At 46.6% G+C, this 10,667-nt stretch overlaps 1 long non-coding RNA gene across 1 annotated transcript in view; it reads left to right on the plus strand.

Annotated features, from left to right (window-relative positions):
* LOC138283395 (uncharacterized) overlaps nt 1-6,697 on the plus strand; it is a 31,258-nt gene extending 24,561 nt beyond the window's left edge. Inside the window, exon 3 of the long non-coding RNA XR_011201234.1 lies at nt 5,634-6,697. This is a non-coding gene — a long non-coding RNA (uncharacterized lncRNA). The remainder of the gene's footprint in view (nt 1-5,633) is intronic.
* The last annotated feature ends 3,970 nt before the right edge of the window (nt 6,698-10,667 follow it).

A 10,667-nucleotide genomic window follows, 5' to 3' on the forward strand; every position in this document is an offset into this window, starting at 1 on the left:
ATGCAGACGACAATCTTATATATGCCAGAGATGGGGAGTCGGATCTTGCCTGGGCCCTGATGATGTTGGACCGATTCGGTGCATTATCAGGACTACACCTTAATAGAAGTAAGACATGTGTCTTCCCTCTAACACAAAACCTGGGGCGGCCCTCCTCTTGCCCAGAGGACGTGGTTTGGTCCCCATGCACCTTAAAATACCTGGGCATACAAATATACCATGAGATCGGGGATTTGCGGGACGGAAACATTGGGAGGGCGCTCCGTTCCCTGAGGGCGTCGGTTGGGTTCTGGCGCTCACTAAAATTATCCATAATGGCCAGAATTTCCTTATCCAAAATGATTATGCTCCCCCGCCTCCTTTATTATTTTGCCAATCTACCGATATTGATCTCTCCGACCTGGTTCCGTGAACTGAATACATTACTTAGGGAACTTATCTGGGACGATGGCCGCAGACGTACTGCACTCGTGACCCTCTGTAGACCAACGCTATCGGGAGGACTGGGGGTCCCAGACTTCGAGATTTATTACCTATCTTGTCAACCGCAATGGGTTGCCAGTTGGCTCGCTGGGAAGGGATGTCTGGAAAGATGGGTCACCACCGGCGATAAGGGTATGGACTGGGTCTAGCGCGAATGATTGAAAGGAAGGTGGCCAAACAGGTGGACAGTAGGATGATGAAAGTTGCCATATCAAACTGGAGGAGGTGCACCAAACGAGTGGGGGTGGGATCCCCTTGCTCTCCGGCTTTACCTTTGACCGTGCTATTAATAGATTCGGGAGAAGAGGGCTTGATAGGCACGGGTCTCGGGATCTGGAAAAGAGCGGGAGTGGAAACGGTGGGTGACCTTTTCCGAGACGGGGTGCTGAAACCCTTTACTAACCTAGTTGTTAGAGAGGGAATCCCGCCAGGGCAATTTCTTCTATATCAGACGTTAACACATAACTTACGAGAACACTGGGAGACAGTGAATGCAGAACCCACTACTCATCAAATATTACACCTCCTCTTGACACTAGGAGACGATTCCCACCGCATCACAAACTTGTACCGAGCCCAACAAGAGGAGGCACTTGACCCAATGCAACCTTTAAGAGAGAGATGGGAAAGATCCCTGGAATGCGAAATAACAGACCCAGAGTGGAGTAGGGTACTAGCGCACTCTAAAGAGGTCTCGAGAAAAAAAAAGGCTGAGATATGCCCAGTATAATTATACCCACAGGACGTACCTCACCCCACATTGCTTATTCTTAAAGTATGGGGGAGAGCCCAGGACGTGTCCCAGGTGCAGTAACGTAGATGCAGATTTTGACCACATGGTGTGGCATTGCCCCGAAATACAACGAGGTTGGGGCAGTGTGTTCGCAGATCTAACTAGAGTGATCGAAAAGGAATTGACCCTATCACTTACTGTGTGCCTCCTGGGTATTAGAACGGGACTGCCACGTGGGAAGGTGAGGAGTCGATTTGTAGACTTGGCTCTGGTTCTCTACAGGAGATTGATAGCAATGGGACAGAAGTCCCCCAGGCCCCCCACATTGACGGAGTGGATGCGGGAGGTGGAGAAATGGTCTAGAGCTGAATTGCAGGTATTGAAAAGAGAGGAAGAACGTGTAATTTGCCAACACCCATTGCCCCAGCCTGGGAAGAGATACTGATGAAATGGGAAGGGATAGTAAAGGGAGTAGACATGACTACAGAGTGAATGACATAGGAACTGAATGGGGGACAGCAATAGAAGGAAACAGAGACACAATACCCACACTGGAAAGGAACAAACCGGGGACCTTAACCCTAAACGAACAATGGGAGGGAAACCGCCACAGGCATCGGAGATAAAGCCTAAGGGCACAAGGTGAGGGGTCGAAGATAGATGGAGTTGGGCAAGGCATGAAGGAGATACTGTTTTAATAGGGACGAATAGCACAAAAGGAATCAACCCGGTCCTAACCCCGAAAGTGCAACCGCCGGTCCACACAAGTACCATCACATTATTAGTTGGTTTAAAATTAGTTAAAGACTGTTTTAGAATTATGGGAAAACAAAAAGACTGATAGTGTGGCATTTACACGTTTCACAGGTATAGACACGAGGCCTACTAGGATTGAATTAAGAGTATCTGAATGCAAAGTAATGATGTAACGAATTATGTAATAACCTCTTGAACCTTGTAATACCCCGAAATACTGAAGGGAGAACTAGACGATACCACAAATCATAACGTATATGTATAACAGCAAAATGTTAATTAAAAAATATTTCAAAAAACAAAAAAATACACATGTGTATCCATCCGAATACAAGAGAGATATTCGAAGTCACCTGTTTTGTGATTGGGAATGACAAGACTCCTTATGTGCGTCCCGTAACACAAAGCCAAAATACCCTCACACAACAGCCTTCCAGTTCATAGTATCTCCGTGCCATCCCCACCCGAAGTGAAACCTTACCTAACCAAACTGTGGTAAACTGAAATGTGAAGCCGAAACTTTAGTAAGAGAACAATGTCCATGTGTGCTCCATGCCTTCACCCGAAGGATAAGATAGTGTCTCTCATTTATGATGGATCAGCACACTGGAATGCCTTGATGAACACGTGTACTGAAATTGTATGCGATGCACGCTACTAACACTCCACGACAACATTGTGCAAATCGATTAGCATATAGCAACTTCACTTGTCACTACTTGAAATGACAACATAAACTCAAACATACTTACTTTTCTGGACCCCAATAACAGCCGTAACAATGTTCACCCAATCTTTGCACTTACGCTAACCAAACTCGCCACAATTTAAACCATGCCATGTAACCGGCAGGACTATACCGCATGTTCGAAACAAAAATGTCATCATCTGGCTGCCATCTTAGAGTAAACACCCTCTTACTAACTGTTCTCTTCAGCGCCTATACTCTTGTGGTGAGCATGGTTAGGGCTATTGTTTCAGCATTACCCTGTGGTGGGATTCAGAGAACCATGTATGAAACTATTTGCATTTGTAGAATGTTCTCTTTCTGTCAAAGAGAGACACTTTCCTGCCAAAAACAATCATTTGAAGCATTTCCTCTTTTTCCCCTAAGCTGCAGAGTCTACCACACATAGAGGAAGGAATAAAGAGGAGAAATAAATATATTTCTCCTCATTACACCTCTGTTGGGAAGGCGTACCATTTGGACGCATTCCCAGGTTTACAATTATCTGTAAATCTGGGAATGTGCCAAAATCCGTGGGTGGATGCATGAAAATGCCCATGCTCCCCCCATGGAACACAAAGTGATCCCAGGCAGTGCTTTCCACTACCTTGCGTTGCTCTGGATTTACTTAATTATGCAGAGCCACGCAAGATGGCTTTGCATGACTTAATAAATTTCACTTCATCCCTTGTAATGCCTTGTATCACCTTGCATGGCACAGGGTAATGCAAGGGCTCAGTATACATGACCTAAGGTGCTTAGGGAACGTAAGATTTTGTAAGATGTTTTTGAATGGTTTAGTAGAATTTGTTGGATACATCTCTGGGTTACACAGTGCCAAATCTATAGATAACAGAAGTGTTTGGTCTCAGGGATCTCGTACTCATGTCTCATTTCCTCAGAGGACTTCTATCTGCCTCTGTAGTAAAATTCCCAAAGGCTAAAGCACACCTTCATCTGATCAGAGCTGGATATGAAAGTCACAAGTCGCCATTCCTAGTGAAAAATCCATATTATTAATTAGTGACATGAAGGGAGAAAGTAGGATATTGTGACGCCCCCTCCCCCATCCCCCAAAACATGCAATTTATTCCCAGACCTCAAGCATAGCCCAAGTAACTAGGGAAACCTAAAGGAGTCAAACTCTGATTCTGTAAAGGGCCCATAGTAACTCCACTAACAGCCTGGCTGCCACATTGTTGTCCACATAGCACCACTGTTAGTCTGTTTCCCCTTTTAGCCATTCAAGCATATAGGGAAGCAGTGCAGCTTGGCAATAACGTAGAAGGTGGGGAACACAGAGTCCTCTCTCTCTAAAGTGTTTCATGCAAGTCTTTAAGGCAATTCTCGATCACCATTCCCAAATGTAATTCATGCAAGCCACCTTTAGGTGCAAGATATGCACATTGCCACGAGGGAGAGACATGGTCCAGAAAAAGAATGTTTGGCAGCAGTGTCATTTTTAGCACAGCTAGGTGTCCCACCCCAGAGAGTCCATGATTTTTTCCACACTGCCAGGGTGAATTTGGTCTTACTCAAGAGACGTTTATAGTTTATCCTGGCACACGTTGGGATACAAGGGGCCTGATTTAGAGATTAGCGGATGGGGTTAGTCCATCACAAATGGGACGGATATCCTGTCTGCCATATTACGATCCCATTTTATCCTATTGGAATCGCAATATTATGGACGGGACATCAGTCATGTTTGTGATGGAGTAACCCATCTGCCAAACTCTAAATCTGGCTCTAGGTGTCAACTGGATTGACAAATATTTGATATCATGCATGGACCATCAAAATCACATTTAGCTTTTCAGGGAATCTGCCCAAGGCCCCCACCTCCCCACCCAAACCATAAATACAGATTTCATTAATCTGGAGGCCTGCTACAGCTCAGAACTCCTCCAGTGGAGGGGTAAAAGTTTGGGTAGACTCAGTGAGGGTGAGAAGTATATCATCCATAAAGGCAGACACTTTAAATGTGTCACAGCAGAAAGAAATGCCGTGTATCCTGGGGTGATCGCCAGTTTTCTGTAGAAGCGGTTCTTAAAGCTCAAAAAGAAGAGTGGGATAAGTGGGCAGCCCTGGCGAAGACCCTTGTGTGTGTATACAGCACAAGGCTTGGCCACTGACCTTGCTTCTCACCCGAAGATTGCAGCAGAGGCAGTGATCCAACGAAGGTCCATAGTACCAAAACAACATTTTCTCTGGACAGCAAACAGCGTACCCCAGTCCATTCTGTCAAACTCTTTCATAGCTTCAAGTGACATGAGCACTGCCATCTTACCATTCTTCTTGGCTATATTAATAATATGTATGGCCTATTTAGTTTTATCACTGGTTGCTTGTTTGAAGATAAAGCCTCCCTGATCAGGAAGTAAATTAAATAGCTGAAAAACTATGATTAAGGCAAAGAGCTCGAGATCTAAATTATGTAAAGAAATAGACCTGTAGGAAGGACAGATATCAATCTGTAAAAGACCACTCATATTCGGAGAACACCTCTTACTTATGTTCAGGTCATTGAATGAGGCGGTTAGGATAGGAAAGATCTGGGGGCTGATCACTTATAAAAATCACTTATAAAAATAGTTGAAGCAACCCCTCCGGGCCTGGCATCTTTGAAAGTTTAAATTGGTTAATGGTGCCCAATATAGCTGCGGCGGTGATGGTATCATCTGTCAACACAAGGGATTCAGTGAAAGTTTAGGGGGAGTGATACAGTCCAGGTACGTGTCTCTTACCTCCTGAAGGCTATGATGAGCTACATACAGTGTTTGATAGAAAGCCGAGAATGCTTGCAATTTACCCTTGGTGGTGCTGTGTATGGTGCCAGTGCCGTCTCTAGCTTCATTAATGTATACACATGCCTGATAAGCTTATAAATTGTGTGCCAACATGGTGTCTGGCTTGTTCCCTCCCTCATGAAAGTTGGTCCCTGTGACGGGTCGGACCGATCAGACCGCACACAATTGCGCCCAGTGTTACCTCTGCTTGGGATGACCCGGAAGCGACCCAGAGGGCTGCCCTTCCGATTGGTGCTGCACTGTACCCACGGGACGCGAGGGATGTAAAAGGGAAAGTCCCGGTGTTCCAAAAGAGCCCGGTTGGACGGAGCGGAGACTTCCAGGAAGCGGCAGCGGAGCGAACCCAAAGGCTCGAAAGGAACCAGGAGGAGAGGAGTCTACGACCATCGGGAATCCCCGAGGACAGACCCTGACTGGAACACAGAATCCTCACGGTCCCAAGCCGGGACGAAGACCGCCGGCCCCGGGAAGCAGACGCCTAGGACCCGCCACGCTTCAAGAGAAGCGTGGCCAAGCCAGGTACGGAGCTAGGGACGGGTCGGGAGGTCGGGAAGGGGGAGGAGGAGTTTGTACACAGGGAAAGAACACGAGCACGGGCACTGGGCGGGAGGTATATTGAAAAGGGTGGGAAAACACGAACGGGAAAGCACTGTGAGCACAAAACAGGTGACAGTTAGGAAAGAAACAGGGTCAGCAACCGGCAGGAAGGACCAAACAGAGAAAACTAAAAATATAAAGAAAAGAAGACTCAAGAGCCTAAGAAGAAGGGAAAGAGGAGAGACATACAGGAGATAAAGAGAAAACAGCCAGAAGAAAAGCCCAAACAGATAGGACTGAGAAAAGACAGAAGATAGAATAAGAAAGAAAAGAGCAGAACCCAGGGCTAAGGAAGAAAGAGAGAAAGAGCAAGCAAGAAAAGAGGAGAAAAGAGTGGAAGACAGGGAAAGGAAAAAAGAGGGAGCAGAGAATCGGAGACTAGGAGAGAGAAATAGAGAGAGGAAGGGAAAAGAGAGCGATTTACTCAAACACTTACTGTGCCTATTCTTCTTCTGTCCCCACATGCTTCCCGAGAGGCCTATGGAGAGAACAGAAAGAAGAAGACGAGATTAGTCCACAAAGACGGGAGGAGACATCTGAAACCAACTACCACGGACTTACTCACCATAAAGTACTCTGTAGAACACAAATAAACCATACTTACCTATAGATCCAATCAGTCTTGTGTACTTGATATCGGCCAGCCTACGACAAAGTGGTATCGGAAGTGGGATAACTGGAAGACTCCCATAATGGAGGAAAAACACACCATGGCGGACGTTATAGCGCAGTTAGCGGAAGGGCAACGACACCTCCAATTAATGTGGGAACAACAGATGAAGGAAGCACAAGAAGAACGCGAGGCCCTACAGACAGCCCTTAAGAGCCAGGCCACAATCATGGCAAACAACCAACTAATCCATGAAACAGCCCTAGGAAAACTAACTGACACAATAGCCCACACTAAGGTGCATCCCAAAGTACCAAGCAGTGTCTTACAAAAATATCAGGACCAGGAAGATCCAGACTCCTTTTTCCTTAATTTCGAAAGAGTGGCAAGCACGGCTAGTTGGCCAGAAGACAAGTGGGGGCAATATATTGCCCCGTTACTAACGGGGCATCTCCAAGCAACATACCAAACAATCAATCCTAGTGGTACTCTCCCCTATAAAGAGATCAAAAAGACCATCCTAGAAAGGGTAGGGCTTGACAGTGAGAGCTATCGGTCCAAATTCCGCCATACTAAGTGGCAACCACAGGAGAACCCACGTACCCTCTACTACAGGGTACAACATGCTGCTGGTTGATGGTTACATCCCACCGAAAAAACCAGAGAAGAGATGTTTGATGTAATCGTCTTGGAACAATTTTTAGACGCCCTACCCAACACGACCCGTAATTGGGTTCGCCAACACCCAGGGTTGACCAATGACACAGCCATTGACCTGGCTTGCGCTTTCCACAGAAGTCCAGACTTTAGAGCTACCTCCAGTAGAACCCCAGTCCCCTCCCCTGTGCGGCCCACCATAGGAAAATGAGCAGCCCCAAGACCACTGGGGACGCATGATCCAGAAAGGATACGGATGCCCATCCTGTACAAACGACTTTTCTCACTACAGGTCCTCAGTGTTACCACTGCTCGGAGTGGGGTCACATAGCACGATATTGCCCCCAGAAAAAGGACATGGAAGAACCAATGGAGATTGGAGTTGCAAAGGGAAGGGATTTCTGTGCCGGGGAAACCAAACCTACATACACCCTCCCTATCCTTCTCAATGGCAGGGAAAGGGTGACCCTGGTGGACTCAGGATGCAGCCAGAGTGTTTTCCATCAGGAATTGATCGAACCCGGACAAGGGTTACCCCAGGCACAAGTATTGATCGCCTGTGTCCACGGGGATCAGAGGTACTATCCAGTAGCAGTCATCAACTTCCAGTGGAGAGAAGATAAAGAGAACCTCAAGGTGGGTGTGTTACCTCACCTGGAGGAGGACATTATCATTGGAACTGACTATGCGGCCTTTTCCCTTTTGTTGACAAAAGCAGGACAAGAACACACTTTGAAAATGTGGTGGAAAGAGATCCCTTATGACGCTGGGGAGACAGCTCGTCAGCAACCTAGAAAGCATCTAAGTAAACGACAGAAAACAATACAACGGCAACAGTACGCGGTAAAAGACTATGAAGTCACCAAGATGGATCCAGGAGCCACAGGCAAGGTATATATACGGTGGCAGGAGATTTTAGACAGAGTCAGAGGGACAATCCCTCCTTAAAGAACGCATGGCAGCAGGCCTTGAATCACGAGGAACATGTGGTAGGTCCAAAATTCCTCGCCCAGAACCATCTCTTGTACAGAATTCCCCAGTCTAACGATGAAAGGCAGAAACAATTGCTAGTTCCCAGTAGTCACAGACAACAAGTCCTACATCTGGCTCATGGGGACAAAGGGGAAGGGCATCTAGGTAGGGAGAAGACCGAGGAGGCCGTACTCCAGCGGTTCTACTGGCCCGGGGTTTTCGGGGATATCCGTAGACATTGTTCGAATTGTCCAAAATGTCAACTATATAATCCCGTTGCACACCCACCTGCTCCATTACAGCCGCTACCAATCATAGAGACCCCTTTCTCCCGCGTAGTCATGGATATCATTGGCCCTCTCAACCCATCCAGTAAAGGAAGACAGTATGTCCTGGTGTTGGTTGATTATGCCACCCGGTATCCAGAAGCTATTCCCCTCCCCAGCATGCACACAAAAGTAATCGCACAAGCCATGATTGAGTTTTTTTCGAGGGTGGGTTTTCCTAAGGAGATCTTAACCGACCAAGGCACACCGTTTATGTCCAGACTCATGGGTGAAGTAAGCAAGACCTTGGGAGTAAAGCAGATCAGAACTTCAGTATATCATCCACAAACCAACAGTCTTGTGGAAAGATATAATCGGACTATTAAGTCCTTGCTCCGAAAGAGCATCACTGAAGATGGGCGGAATTGGGAAAAAAAACGACCCCTGGTGTTGTATGCAATACGCACGCATGTTCAATCTTCCCTAGGTCATAGTCCATTTGAATTGTTATTTGGGCGGCCACCCCGAACCCTTCTCGAAATGCTAGCTGAACAATGGGAAGAGACTGACGATGAGATTAAAGACCTCCTTACCTATACCAAGGAATTGAGAGAGAGCCTACAGTCAGTTTGGGAAAAGGCCCACACCACCTTACGCAACGCCCAAGAAAAACAGAAGAAGGGGTATGACACCAGGAGTGTGCTCCGTAGTTTAAAAATATGGGATAAGGCACTGGTCCTCCTTCCCAGTAGTGAGCACAAATTATTGGCACGATGGCAGGGACCATACGAGGTGCTTGAACAGATCAACCCCACTACCTATAAACTGGCTCTTCCCCACGGCCACGGTAGGGAACAAATATATCACATAAACATCTTAAAAAAGTGGGAGGAACCCGTTAGTGTCCAGCCAGTCCGATACATCACAAATAACAGTACAGAGGATATCCCATACCCAGCCCTTTCCGTCCCACACTGTCAGGAGGAGTCTAGACCCCAAAATAATACTTCCTTCCCGGATACACAACTGGTATCCCTCTTAAATATTATTGATGCATATACGGATATTTTTTCCAAACAGCCCATACATACCCAGTTAGCTGAACACATAATTCAAACTAAGAATGAGTCAATATCGAGATAAAGACCCTATCGTATCCCAGAGGCAAAAAAAGCCTTAATAGAACAAGAGGTCCAAACCATGTTGAAAGCGGGAATCATAGAACAGCCCATGGTGTTCTCCGGTAGTACTGGTCCCAAAACCGGATGGGAGTACTCGGTTTTGCGTCAATGAACTGACTTATTTTGATGCCTACCCCATGCCCCACATTGATGAGCTGTTGGAAAAATTGGGACAAGCCAGGTTCATGTCCACCCTGGATTTAACAAAGGGATATTGGCAGATCCCCTTGAAAGCAGTTGATAAGGAAAAGACCGCCTTCGTGGCCCCATCAGGTTTATACCAATTTACTGTTCTCCCTTTTGGGTTGCATGGGGTCCCCGCCACGTTTCAAAGACTAATGGATAAGGTACTACGTCCCCATCAGCCATATGCAGCCGCGTATCTAGATGATATAGTGGTATATAGCCAGACATGGACTTATCATCTAGAACACTTGAGGGCGATCTTACAGGCATTGAGGGAAGCCCATTTAACAGCTAACCCTGAGAAATGCAGACTAGGGTTTACAACGATCAGGTATCTAGGATATGTCTTGGGGGAGGGAATGGTTCGTCCCCAGATAGAAAAAGTAGACGCTATCCAACAGATACCTGTGCCAAAGTCAAAAAAGGACGTACGTGCTTTCCTCTGTCTTGTGGGGTACTACCGGCGGTTTATTCCACAATTTTCAATAGTGGCCGAACCTCTCACCAACTTACTTAAAAATACTACTCCTAAAACCTTCTCCTCGCTTTCCGAAGCTGGCCGCCACAGTTTTGACCATCTAAAACACGCCCTAACCACCAACCCGGTATTATGCTGTCCGGATTTCCAAAAACCTTTTTTTTTTACAGACAGACGCATCTGATGTAGGACTTGGGGCTGTGTTATCTCA

This window comes from Pleurodeles waltl, chromosome 3_1 (assembly GCF_031143425.1).
Source record: "Pleurodeles waltl isolate 20211129_DDA chromosome 3_1, aPleWal1.hap1.20221129, whole genome shotgun sequence".
NCBI lineage: Eukaryota > Metazoa > Chordata > Amphibia > Caudata > Salamandridae > Pleurodeles > Pleurodeles waltl.